Source organism: Mustela erminea, chromosome 6 (assembly GCF_009829155.1).
Source record: "Mustela erminea isolate mMusErm1 chromosome 6, mMusErm1.Pri, whole genome shotgun sequence".
Taxonomy (NCBI): Eukaryota; Metazoa; Chordata; class Mammalia; order Carnivora; family Mustelidae; genus Mustela; species Mustela erminea.
The window spans coordinates 135,085,673-135,098,433 of NC_045619.1; the positions used below are offsets into that span (position 1 = coordinate 135,085,673).

The 12,761-nt window shown below is 45.2% G+C and overlaps 1 pseudogene; it reads right to left on the reverse strand.

Annotated features, from left to right (window-relative positions):
- Positions 1 to 9,235: 9,235 nt before the first annotated feature.
- On the reverse strand, positions 9,236 to 9,841 carry LOC116593643 (annotated as a pseudogene).
- Positions 9,842 to 12,761: the final 2,920 nt, after the last annotated feature.

Sequence of the window (12,761 nt, forward strand, 5' to 3'; positions counted from 1 at the left end):
GAGATGGGGATGCACGTAGCTCTGGAAATAGCTGGCAGCCATCTTGGTTGGATGGAGCTGACATGATGGGAGGTAGAGAAAGAAGCTGGTCCTTGACAATATCCTCGAACACCACAGAGCCCATCTTCTGTTGGCTTTCAGTGAAATGAGCCAATAACTCATCTGTATTATTGTATATATGACCCAGTTTGAGTTGGCTTTGTTTTTCTTTTTTTTAATTTGAACATAATGCTCCTCTTCTCATAAGCTGGCAATTTCATCTTTCTTGTTAGCACTTCTACAATCTTCCTGTTAGTCTATAAGAATAATAGACTCTACAAATACATAGTATATGCACTAATACACATATGTGTGTATAGTCTACAGATATACATACTATCTAGTATAGTGATTTGTTCACAGCCATGGCTAAACCCATTTTTTAAAAAAATGACTCAAGGGTGAGTGAATTTCAATGGTTATAGAGTTAATCTAAGTCAGTGGATTTACCTTATTTCTCTGAAAATTTTATGGTAAGGTTTAAATTGTATATAAATATAAAGGCTAAGACATAAACCTCTTAGGAGAAAACATGAGGGTAAATACCCATGACCTTAGATTTGAAGTTGATTCATAGATATGAAGTAAAAGCAAAAGAAGAGAAAGAAATAGGTAAATTGGACTTTATCAAAATCGAAAACCTTTGCCCATCAGAGAACATTACCAACAACGTAAAAAGGAAACCTACAGAACAGGAGAAGGTATTTGTAAATCTCCTATCTGAGGGTCAGAATACAGACAAAACTTTCACAACTCCATAGTAAGAAGATAACCCATTTTTTTTACTTTTATTTATTTATTTGACAGACAGAGATCACAAGTAGGCAGAGAGGCAGGGAGAGAGAGAGAGGAGGAAGCAGGCTCCCTGCTGAGCAGAGAGCCTGATGCGGGGCTCGATCCCAGGACCCTGGGATCATGACCCAAGCCGAAGGCAGAGGCTTTAACCCAGTGAGCCACCCAGGTGCCCTGATAACCCAATTTTTTAAACGGGCATAGGACTTGAAAAGGCATTTCTCCAAGGAAGATACACAAATGGCCAGTAAACACATGAAAAGATGCTGAGCACCATTAGTAATTGGTGAAACGGAAAGACATCACTTCACACTCACACACTTGTGAGGACTGTGATCACGAAAGCAGAGAGTAAATAGCATTGGCAAGGGTGTGGAATGTCCCTGCTGGCGGGAACGTAAAAGGGTTCTGCCAGTATGGGAAACAGTTGGGTAGTTCCTCAGAAAGGTGAACATAGACTCACCGTACTATCTCACACTTCAGTCCTCAGTGTACATCCAAAGTAACTGTGGAACAGATACCAAACGAGATACATCTGCATGCATGTTCCTAGCTGCACTGTTCACAGTATCCCAAGGTTGGAGACAACTCAAGTGTTTATCCCTGGATGAATCAGTAAGTAAATGTGGTCTATCCATCAATGCGGTGTTTTTCAGCCATAACAAGGCATGATGGACTGGTACACGCTACAGTGTGTATGAACTGCGGAAACATTATGCTTAGTGAGAGAAGACGGGCACAGAAGGTCATATATTGTATCATTCCATTCACATGTATCATCCGGGATTGGGGTAATTCCGTAGAGACAGAAAGCAGGTTAGTGGTTGCCGGAGCCTGGGGAGAGAGAAAAGGGAAAGTAACTGGTTACTGGGTATAGTTTCTTTTTGGGGTGATACGTATGTTTTGGAACTGCATTCAGGTGGCGATTGTACAACATTGCAAATGTATTAAATGCTACTGAATTGTTCACTTTGTTTTTTAAAAAAATTCTTTTATTTATTTTTTTAAAGATTTTATTTATTTATTTGACCGAGAGAGAGAGAGAGAGAGAGAGAGAGTGCGCACAAGCAGGCTGAGGGGCAGGCATTATGAGAGGGAGAAGCAGGCTCCCTGCAGAGCAGGGGAAGCTGGATATGGGACTCTATCCTAGGACTCCAGGATCATGACCAGAGCCAAAGTCAGTGGTTTAACCAACTGAGCCACCCAAGTGCCCTATTAAAATATTTTTTATTTATTAATTTGACAGAGAGAGCACAAGCAGAGGGAGTAGCAGAGGGAGAGGGCGGGGCAGGTCCCCTACCAACCAGGGAGCCTGATGTGGGGCTCGATCCCAGAACCCTGGAATTATGACCTGAGCTGAAGGCAGACGCCCCACCAACTGAGCCACTCAGCCCCTGAATCGTTTGCTTTGAAATGGTTTCTGTGATGGGGATTTTACCTCCACATGAAAAATGTCTTCTATGAATGAGTCAGTAGGAGCAAAACATGCTGACATGTGTTTAATACCTGGTTAACAAGTACTTTTCAAAATTGAATTAATCGATACTCTGATTCTGAGCTCAACTTTCAAAATTGATAGGACGGAAGTCAGGATTACCTGAAGTGTGGGATGTACTTGGAAGTACAAGGATGTACTTGGAAGGTAACATGGGCAAGCAAGGCTTTAAATAACTTTGCCTCACACAGTGAGAAATTTAATTTCTTTTCAAGGATTTTAGTCAACGTTTAGTCCTGTGAGCGTGTCACTAAGAGAGGCTCAGTTTCGTGTTGGGATGTTTGCTGTTAGTAGGTCTAGCCTCTCCAGCACATGCTAAGCCCAATTTTCAACAAAGAGAGAATAGGCTTCAGGCTCAGTGCCCTCTGTGGGCAGTGCTGTCTAAGTGATCTTAATATCATGGTTGTTTTCTGTATGTTTATTTTTACTTTTACCTTGTATTTATGTTACGTGACACCTGTTTTCTACTTCAGTGCTTTGCATTAGACTTCGACAGTGATTTCCTATATAAATTAATTTCAGAAGAAATGTGAGTCAACAACAATGTGTAAATAATAATATAAATGGTGTGAGGACTTGGGGAAAAACCTGGGACTCCGATGAGCACCAGCATAGAGATACACTTTAGATTTGGAATATGTGCACCTGAGTGTCTCGCTACACAGCCAGCCGTGGACCTGCCACTCAGCCCCTCTGTGCTTTCGGTTTCTGTGTACCTCGCGGAACCTTTACAGCAGATACTTTACAAATGTAAATCATCATTGTTAAATTATTTGTGTTGGATAGCGTCTGTATTGCAAGAGCTGCATTTCCCAGGGTCCTTTGCCAGCACCGTTCTGGTAAGGTGTCGTTTCTCCAGGGAGATGCCCTCCTGGGATGGGAAAGGCACAAGGAGTGTCTTTCTTCCTCTGGCAGCCGGGACTGACATAAGGCTTCGGAAGACACATATTTTTGCAGGGAGGCGAGACTACAAAGAGCGCCCCTGACAGTTACCAGCTTCCAAGCTGCAAGGCAGCCGTGACATTGGCAGTGATTCCATGTCATTTCCTGTGATTTCTGACTATGGGGCAGCAGTTTCCTGACATCGATCGGGTCCACATCGAGCGGTGGACTGACCCGGGAGTTGGTGCTGGTCCCCTTCCGCCATTCACCCCTCCCAAAGATTTTGTGCCTCTGATTCCCTGTGTTAAATATCTTCCTGCTGGGATGCCTGGGTGACTCAGTGGTATGAGCCTGTGCCTTCAGCTCAGGTCATGATCTCAGGGTCCTGGGATTGAGCCCTGCCTCCTCGGGCTCTCTGCTCAGCGGGGAGCCTGCTTTCCCCCACCTCTCTCTGCCTGCCTCTGCCTACTTGTGATCTCTCTCTCTCTCAAATAAATAAAATCTTTAAATATCTTCCTGCTGGTAATACCTTGAGTAGTTTCCTGAACCCTAATGGAGATATGATTAGTTGTGTTAAATTTTTTAAGAAGCTTCTGTTGAATCATAATACAATAAGAGTTAACATTTGTTGAATGTTTACTAACTCCTAGTCATTGGGATAAGCCATGTGCATGTATAACCTCATTCAGTTCTTTTACCCTATGAGGTAATTTCTATTACTGTCTTCATTTTGCAGGGGGTTTCTCCCTGACCTAGGCTCAGAGGTGACAAACAGTAGAGGAGGGATTTGAACTCAGGCAGTCTGAATCGAGTGTTCAGTGACTACACATTATATCGTTTCACCCCTGCACACACAAAAAACTTTACTTCAGGTCTCCAGTAAAGTCTACTGTAGGTCTGAAACCAGAACTGTTTTGGAATTCAGAACTTTCGATTTTTAGAAGGATGACAGGACCTTGTAATCAAACACACTGCTAGTTATGTAATGAGATGAGGGTTCATATGGAATAAAATAGAGGCCATACATAGCCAAAGGAAAGTGCAGTTGCTACCAAAGGAGTTTAGGTGCCACACTTAGGGGGAAAAACACTTATGTTTCTCAAAACTTTTTAGATTTCAAAATTGCTGGTTAAGAATTAGGGACCGGCAGTCTTCATGAAGTGTTAGCAGATAGAAAAGAGAAATTGAGTAGATTAAAAAAAAAAAAAATTTCCTCCATCTATTGTTTCATTTTCATTGAATCTGTAGTACTGGCTACTTGTGACCACTCCTTTCTTTTTTTAGCCAAAGCATGTGGGCAGGAACTTGGTTCATGTCTGTCTAAGTCACAGTTAATTGCAAGTACATTTACTTTGTAGACACCAGAAGGTTAAGGTCATTGTGACGTTTCGCTTGTGCAGAGTGGCACCCCTCCTCTCAGGACAAGAGCCCACGAAACCAGCAGAAAGACGCCCGGGAGTGCCTTAGGGTCTTTTATGGTTCACCTTGTTCGTTCATAACTTGACCTTCTTACACCACATTTCTGTTAGTTTGGGTGACGTTACTTATTAAGGTTTTAGCTTAAATATAGCTAAGTGTAGCTTTAGCACTTTATATTTAATTAGCTTATTCCCGTTATCAGTATGTGTAGCAAACCGCCCTATACTCAGTGGCTTAAAACAACAGCTGTTGCTTCCATTGTTCATGGGTTGGCGAGGCTCACTTGAGATGTCCTGATTTGGGGTTTCTCATGGGGTCTCAGGTGCTCACAGCATTTGAAGGCTCAGCTGTGCTGATTGCCCAGGAGGGCTCACGCACATGCCTCGCAATTTGGTGCTGGCTGTCGGGTGGGGGCACAGCAAAGGTTGTCATCTGTATGGGACCACGATGTGGAAGCTGAGTTCGGGGAGGGAGGCCACTACTACGGGTCTCTCAGAGACGCAGGCAAAAGCTCTAAGACTTCTTATCATTCTGGCCTTAGAAAATATTCAGCCTCACTTCTGCCCTATTCTTTTGGTCAGAAGAGAGTCACAGAGCCAGCCCAGATTCCAGAGGAGGACGGTATACGAAGATGTGAACATTGGAAGCATGGGTCCCGGGGTGGGGGAATCTTTGAAAATTAGCTGCTACACAGCTCACATGGATGCAGGTACACAAGGGTTTAAACATTAATTAAAAAATCATACACACAGAGGCAAAAGTTTTATCACTGTAAAATGGGGACAAAAATATCTCGAAATAGTACTGCATGTTTATTTCAATATCGTATAGTACTTTTTAAATACAACTCTTTTTTTTTTTAAAGATTTTATTTATTTATTTGACAGAGATCACAAGTTGGCAGAGAGAGAGGAGGAAGCAGTCTCCTTGCTGAGCGGAGAGCCCAATGCGGGACTCGATCCCAGGACCCTAAGACCATGACCTGAGCTGAAGGCAGAGGCTTTAACCCACTGAGCCACCCAGGCGCCCCAAAATACAACTCTGTTCGAGGAGATTTGAAAAAAATAAAGGGCATGGCGTCGAGGAGGGGGTCACACGGAGACTTCCAGCACCACAACTTTTAAGTCGAGCAGTGAGAGCAATTCTCTAGAGCTACAAAAACATAATGAGACCCTTTCCAAAAGATAGGGCATCATTGTGGATTTCTGGCAAACCGTGATAACCATTTCGTTATGTGAGCGGGGCGGCGGGTGAGCAAAAGGGCCGAGGAGATAATGAAGGCAGCCTTTGTAGCTGGAAACCGGGCATTCTTATTTGGGTTGTTGTTGGCTTGTTTTGGTTTTTGTTTATGTTTTTGTTTTGTTTTGTTTTGTTTGAGTCACAGACCCTTTCGAGCTTATGATGGGAGTTGGGAACTGTTCACCCAGAGAACATGGATGTTTGTATACCTTTGTTCCCCCCCCCTCCTCCTCTTCATTCCTTCTACGGTTATTTTTAGAGAGTTGTTTCTGTACCAGACACTGATCTGGACCAAAGGATAAAATAGGGAAGAAGACAGATAAGTTGCCCAATCTCATGTCATGCACATTCTTAAGATAGAACCCCACCCCCCACCCCAGGGGTGCCTGGGTGGTGCAGACGGTTAAGCGTCTGACTCTTGCTTTAGGCTCAGGTCAGGGGATCCAGCACTGGGCTCTGAGCTCAGGGTGGGGTCTGCTTGAGATTCTTTCCCCCTCTGCCCCTCCTGCTCTTGCTGTCTCTCTCTGTCTCTCTCTCTCACGTATAAATAAAATCTTAACAAACAAACAAACAAACCAAACCCAAGTACACCAATACATAAGACAACTCCAGCTAGTTGTAAGTAAGGAGCTACGAACACAGCATCTTGCATACAATTTTACAGAGCTCACTTTCTTCCACAGACTTTTTCCTCACTCTGCATCAATAACTTCTCTTTTGAACCAAAGGAGAACTTTTTCCTCTGAGCAGGGTGGATGTTCCTGTTGGCTCTCCGTCGCTTTTTCACTTAACACCGGGTGCACAGATATTGACCAGTCTGTCTTTTTCCCAACAGCGAAGAACAATTATATGCAGCGTCATTGTAGGTGACTTTCCTAACTAATGGGAACGGCATCGGTTCCTTATGAAATTTCAGAATGTACTGCTTCTAGTGAGGATGAAAACGTGCACAGCAGAATTTTCCACATAGCCACGGGTTTACGTTTCAAATTCTCAATTTACAGGAGACTCAAGGGACCTATACTGTCATCTACATTCTGAAGATGACAGGGAAGGATGGATGATTTGGAGCATTTTTTTCTTTATGTTCTTATGTTCTCACTTCAAATTGTACTTCTGGCTTCAGTGAATTATAGCATCCTATGGGGTAGGGTTTAACATGCACTCTTACCTTTGTCAACATTTTGATTATTTCCATTATCCTCACATAACTTTTGCAAAAATGAAATGCAAATATCTATCTTATTCCATTGGAGTACATGAGATGTAGTTCTCAGCCTTTGGTATTTACAAAATATTTTAACTGGTAATACAAACTTACTCTGTAGGTCTTTTGACTTTTTGGTGCTTTCTTGATATCAAGCTTTTACCCTTTGTATTTTAATATCTGGCATTTCACATTGGAGTGACTATAAAAATGGAATGAATCTAATATAAATATAATGACTTAGGGGTCAGCAAAATAAATACCCGTTTATTTTCAGGAGTAAGTTTTTAGTAGAATAAAGTCCACTCATCCTGTTAGATATTGTCTACAGTTGCCCTCATGTTTACTGTGTTTCCCCTTTAAGAAAAAGTTTGCCCATCGCTGATTTGGAGGAAAAATGATTTTATCTTTATTTCCTTGATAATCATTGACATCAATTCTATGTTTACTGTATGTCACAGAGTAGTGAACACTAGATATATAAAGACAAAAATCTGTGTTTGCCATTTAACAGTACCTTCAAGATGCTTAAATACACAAAAATTTTGACAAGCCCCTGAAGTTATACCTACGAACAAATACTAGTTTTATATTGAAATGACACTTTTTTGATTTGGGGGAAAAGGTGGGGATTTCTGAACTTGAACTGTACTATAGCGTCAGAGGGCGATCATTGAAGCATAAAATTGAATCAGTGGTGCTCATAATTAGGTCCAAAATAAAGTTTTAAAAAATTACCCATGTAAGTTTTGGAAAAAACATCTGAAATTTCCACTTTATTTTGCCAAATAAGCCTCTGGCCAGAGTTGTTCATACCAGAATCCCATTAACTAGTGACTTGGGGTTCCTGTTTAATGATGTTTGCAGTGATGTCCCTTGAGTAATATTTCTTGTGTGTCTCTGTGGTTCCCAAGGTCTCCTTAAATGATTACACTCAGCCAAAGACAGGGCCATTTAATTCAATAAACACTGAAGGCCTATAGTGTGCAAAGCAAACCGCTGGTCCAGCAGGGCTACAAAGCTGTATGAGTGGGGGGGGCTCCTGCCTTTTAGAAATTCAAGTTATCTCAATCAGGGTAATCGCTAATCAGAGCACTCCAGAACTTCTGGAGAAGTGTTTCCCAAGTGTTTTTGGAGAAGAAGTTTCCCATGTCCTGCCAGCTCTTGATCTCTTTTTACCCCAATTCCTATATCCAGTTTTGGATCAGACTTACTAAACATCAGTCTTCACAAATCTGGTTTAAATGAATAGTCAAAGGGAAGTATTAATTTAAGGAGTATATGTGCAAGTAAGATCAACACTTCTGAGCTACAGGAGCCTTGGAGACCATCTAAGACCCAGTCTTATGCACAGGTGGTGAAGTTCGTGTCCTCCAACAGCGGCTGTGACCCTACTTCTCTCCATCCTCTGTTTCCATATTGCACACAGCACCCAGTTTTTTGGTGTCCGTTTTCACCAGCTGGAAAAAGATAATGACAACAGTGCAGAGTTGCCAGCTTTGGTAATTCTAGTTCCTGGAATCAAGGACAGGAAGCCTTTGTTATTTGCACACCCTAACTTTTCTAGCTCCTATTGAATAAATCACTTAACTGTCAGCTAATTACAGTGTTGGAAAGTTTACATCATTCATCTTTTTATGGCACCTCTTAATGGAAGACTCCGGAGATTAAAACTCTTGACAATTTCCATGACATAAAAAAGGAAAGCTGACCTAGAGAAAGATGGGACAAAAGATGAACATTCGGGAAATTTTCAGCAGCAGTGGGATCTGAAACAGTAGCCTATTTAAAGTCGCATAATTTGAACACTTGAAGTTCCTGAAAAATGACAGGAATGTGATTTCCGTGAGAAGCAATACCATTTTATTGAAGGAATGATCATTTTGCACCTACTACCGACCTGGCACTTCCCTGTTCCAGGAGATAACCTGATGAGGAAATCACTATTATTATGTCACTTTACAGATGAAGAAACCGAGGCACAGAGAAAATTAGAGTGTGCAAGCTCTGACAGCTAGTAAGATGACCCAGAAATGAAACACGCGGCAATCTGGCCACTGCTCCGCCGGCCTCACCCCTGCTCTCACCCATCCCTTGACCTATTCGATTGGACAGCCTAAGTGGGTCGTTTCCGCGCGCTGCCTCGAAGCCCCGCTCCAGGTTCAGGGTCTGCAGCGCAGAGCGGGTCCCTCTCCCCTCGGCCGCCGAGGGTCGGACGCCCCAGGATCCCGGGGAGCTGCGCCCGCAGCCCGCAGCCCTGGAAGCGCGCCCCCGCGGACGGCGGGAACGCGGGAGCGGCGCGCACGTGCCGCCGGGAAGAGGCCGCCCGGCCGCGCCAAGATGGCGGCGGCCGCGGCCGCAGCGGCGACGGTTGGCGGCGGCCCGTGAGGCGGGCGGGGCCGGCGGCGCGGAGGCGGGGTCCCGGGCGAGCCGCCCTGGGAGGCGGGGGCCGTTTCCATAGCGGCGGCAGGAGGTGTCGCGCCGGGGAACTTCCTGGTTCCCGGGCTCGGCTTCGCCGGGATCCTCTTGGAAGGGAAACAATGGGGCGGAGGGCACTGCGGTAGCCGCCGCCGCGCCGGGACCTGCTCGGCTGCCCCGACTCCCCGCTCTGTCCCCTCCCACAGCCTCCGCCGACGGGACCGGCCGGAGGTAACTTCATTTCCTCATCTCCCACCGCAGGGGGCCGGCGGCGGCGGCGGCGGCGGCGGTCTCCGGGGTTTCCTCCGGGCAGGGACTAGGGTTGGCCCCGGGGAGCCGGACGCCGCCATTCCCGGCCCCGGGGAGGTGGACGGAGCCTCGGCTCCCTGCCTCAGCCCTCGAGGGTCAGGCTCCGGAAACGTGCGCGGGGCCGTGCCGGTGCCCCCTGGAAGCTCGATCGTGGGGCTCTGCGGGCGTGACTGGCAGGCGGGCGGGCGCCGGGTGGGGGGCGCGGGGGGCGGGTGGGGAGGGTCTGTGGGGGACGGTGCGCAGGGGGACCTGATTGCCGGGGAAGGGGGCGGGGGGAGGGGCCGGGGTCTGCCAGGTCCTGGGGGAGGGGAGCCCCGCCGCCTCCCCCTCCCCCGCGGAGCAGGCTCGGGTCCCCGGGAGACGTGTCTCCCTTGCAAGTTTCACTTGCGTCCTGCGGAGTCCGAGTGGGCAGGACTGAGGCAAACTTCGTTCTTTGAAATTACTGCCTTCGAGCCGCGGAACTTTGTTTCGACTACGCTGGAGGATGGGGTGAATGAGGGATCGGGAGAGCCTGGAAATCTGTGCGCCTTCGCGAAGTTTGCAAAGTAGTTTAGAGCGTACAGCCGCGTGATGGTGCGGCATATCGAGCTCGCGGGTATTTTAATGCCAGGAAATTCGAGGAGTCCGTGGAGCCACGTTTCTATAAATGCAACGATACTTCTATAAATTGGATATTAGCTCTTTCCGTCCCCCCCTTCTCCCCCATTTTAAATCCACAGTTGCTTTTTAGTGAGTAGACTTGAACAGGAGTGAGATGAGCCCCTTCTGGGACTGGGGGGGATGTTTGAATTGGGGGCAAGACCCAGTCATGGGGAATAATGGGACACAAATGGGGGGGGAAAAGTGGGGACGCGATCCTAAATATTTTGCTTGCTGGAAGAAAGCGATTTTAATCCTGTATTAATCCGTTTATTAATGGAATTAAGTCTCTGGGATACATAATATTTTCTTGCTCAGAAAAGTTGCACAGTAACTTCAGAAATCCATCGTGACCAGTCCCCCTCACACGTTGAATCTCTGGGAAGTTCTATCAGAGGGAAGTCAGGGTACTTTTTTTCTTTTGTGAAGTCGTTTTAATAAGAATTAAGCTAGCCAGCATCAAATGAACAGTGGCTTATTTGCTTTTCTCACTCTGTCAGACCCTAAAATTAAAAATATTTCTGAGTTTGCTGTTTTTGATAATAAAGTTTGTGAGCATGGTTTATTTAGTTCATGTTTTTACTTAAAATGAATATTGACCCTATATTATAGTCTGTCTAGGCAAGTGAAATACGTCAACATATAAAAGAAAATATGCTAATAAAAGTATAAATTTGGGGGCACCTGGGTGGCTCAGGGGGTTAAAGCCTCTGCCTTCAGCTCAGGTCATGATCCCAGGGGTCCTGGGATCAAGCCCCGCATAGGGCTCTCTGCTCAGCAGGGAGCCTGCTTCCTCCTCCCTCTCTGCTTGCCTCTCTGCCTGCTTGTGATCTCTTTGTCAAATAAATAAATAGAATCTTTAAAAAAAGAAGTATAAATTTTTAAAAGAAAGCAGGTATCTTGAGTTAACAGACATTCCTTTGCTGATTATACAAAAAATTAGTGAGTCGTCCCAAAGGCATTTGAAGGAGCATCTTTTGCCAAACATTAAGAATTTGGGCCCTGAGTCTTGGTGTTTGTGCCTACTTACTGTTTTGAGCGAGCCTGTCAGACTCCCTGGTGTACTTGTTTTTGAAAAGGATAGTCCATTATCAGTTTTAACAGTGTTTTGATGTGGAATGTCTCCTAGTGAGGACAACTGCCACTGCTTCAAACAAGCCAGTAAGTGCAAGTGTCAGCCATCTGTTAATTGACGGGTTATCCCTAGCGTTTTTGGGGAACCAGGACAACTTCCTGGCAGGGCAGATTCAGTCTGAGCCTCCCGTGCCAAGCAGGGTTTGTACTGTCAGTCTTGGTCACCGTGTGCCCATCTATCTCACATTCCTGTTCTGTGTTGTAGCCTGTGAAGGTGGTTGAAAAAGAGGCCAGTAAATTAGTTAGTGGCAAACTGAAAACAAAATGACTTTGGTTAAAATGGGCTAGGCACGTTAAGACGGTCTGAAGCTGGCAGAAGTCTTTGCCACAACCTTAAAAGTTTGGGAATTGCTACTGCAGTTAGAGAGCAAGAGGCAGGTTATGTGTGCAATTTAACCATTCTTGGTTTGTTTTAGTGCAGTGGTATTGTTAATCAACAATATTCTAACCCCTTATTACCAGAATGTTATCGTTTGTCCCTTCAGAGTGATTTTTGAAAGGCATATTCTATTTAGATAGAATTCACTTGTATTTAGAATCTTTTTTCCCCCATTAAAAATTATCTCACTTTTTACAGTAGAAGTCAGTTAAAAGGAATATGCATTTGAAAGAAATCTGTCTTCTACCACATTTCCTTATAGTACATGGGTGCCACAGCATGGGAATTAGAGTTGCAAACACTTGGATTCTCGACTTCTATGCCATTTCCATGTAAATTACTTAATTTTTCAGGTAAATAATTTTTAAGGGCTTGTTTCTTTGTAAAATCGGGGGGAATCATCAATTCGGATTTGTTCATTCAGCAAGGATTTCTCCAGTGCCTGCTGTGTACCTCACGAGCCCTTGTTAGGGGTTCAACTACAGGGGGATAAGTTCTTTGAAGTAAAGCACGGGGAGCTGTAAAACCTGTGACTCGGGAACCTAGCCTGACTTGGGGGTGCTGGGGCAAGCCTTCCTGAGGGCATGACTTGTAAGAGCTGAGGGATACGGAGGAGTTCATAGGTGAAAAGAGGAGTGAGTGGGTAGGACACCCAGGATAAGAGAAGAGCGCGAACACAGTGCCTGGAGAGACTGTCAGTGGAGGTTAGATAAGGATGCGCGTGTGTAAGTTAGCTCCCCACACGGCTTGGCAGCAACTACTGTTCCTCGTGTAGAGAAGGCTCTTGGCACCATACTCCAGCCATCTGA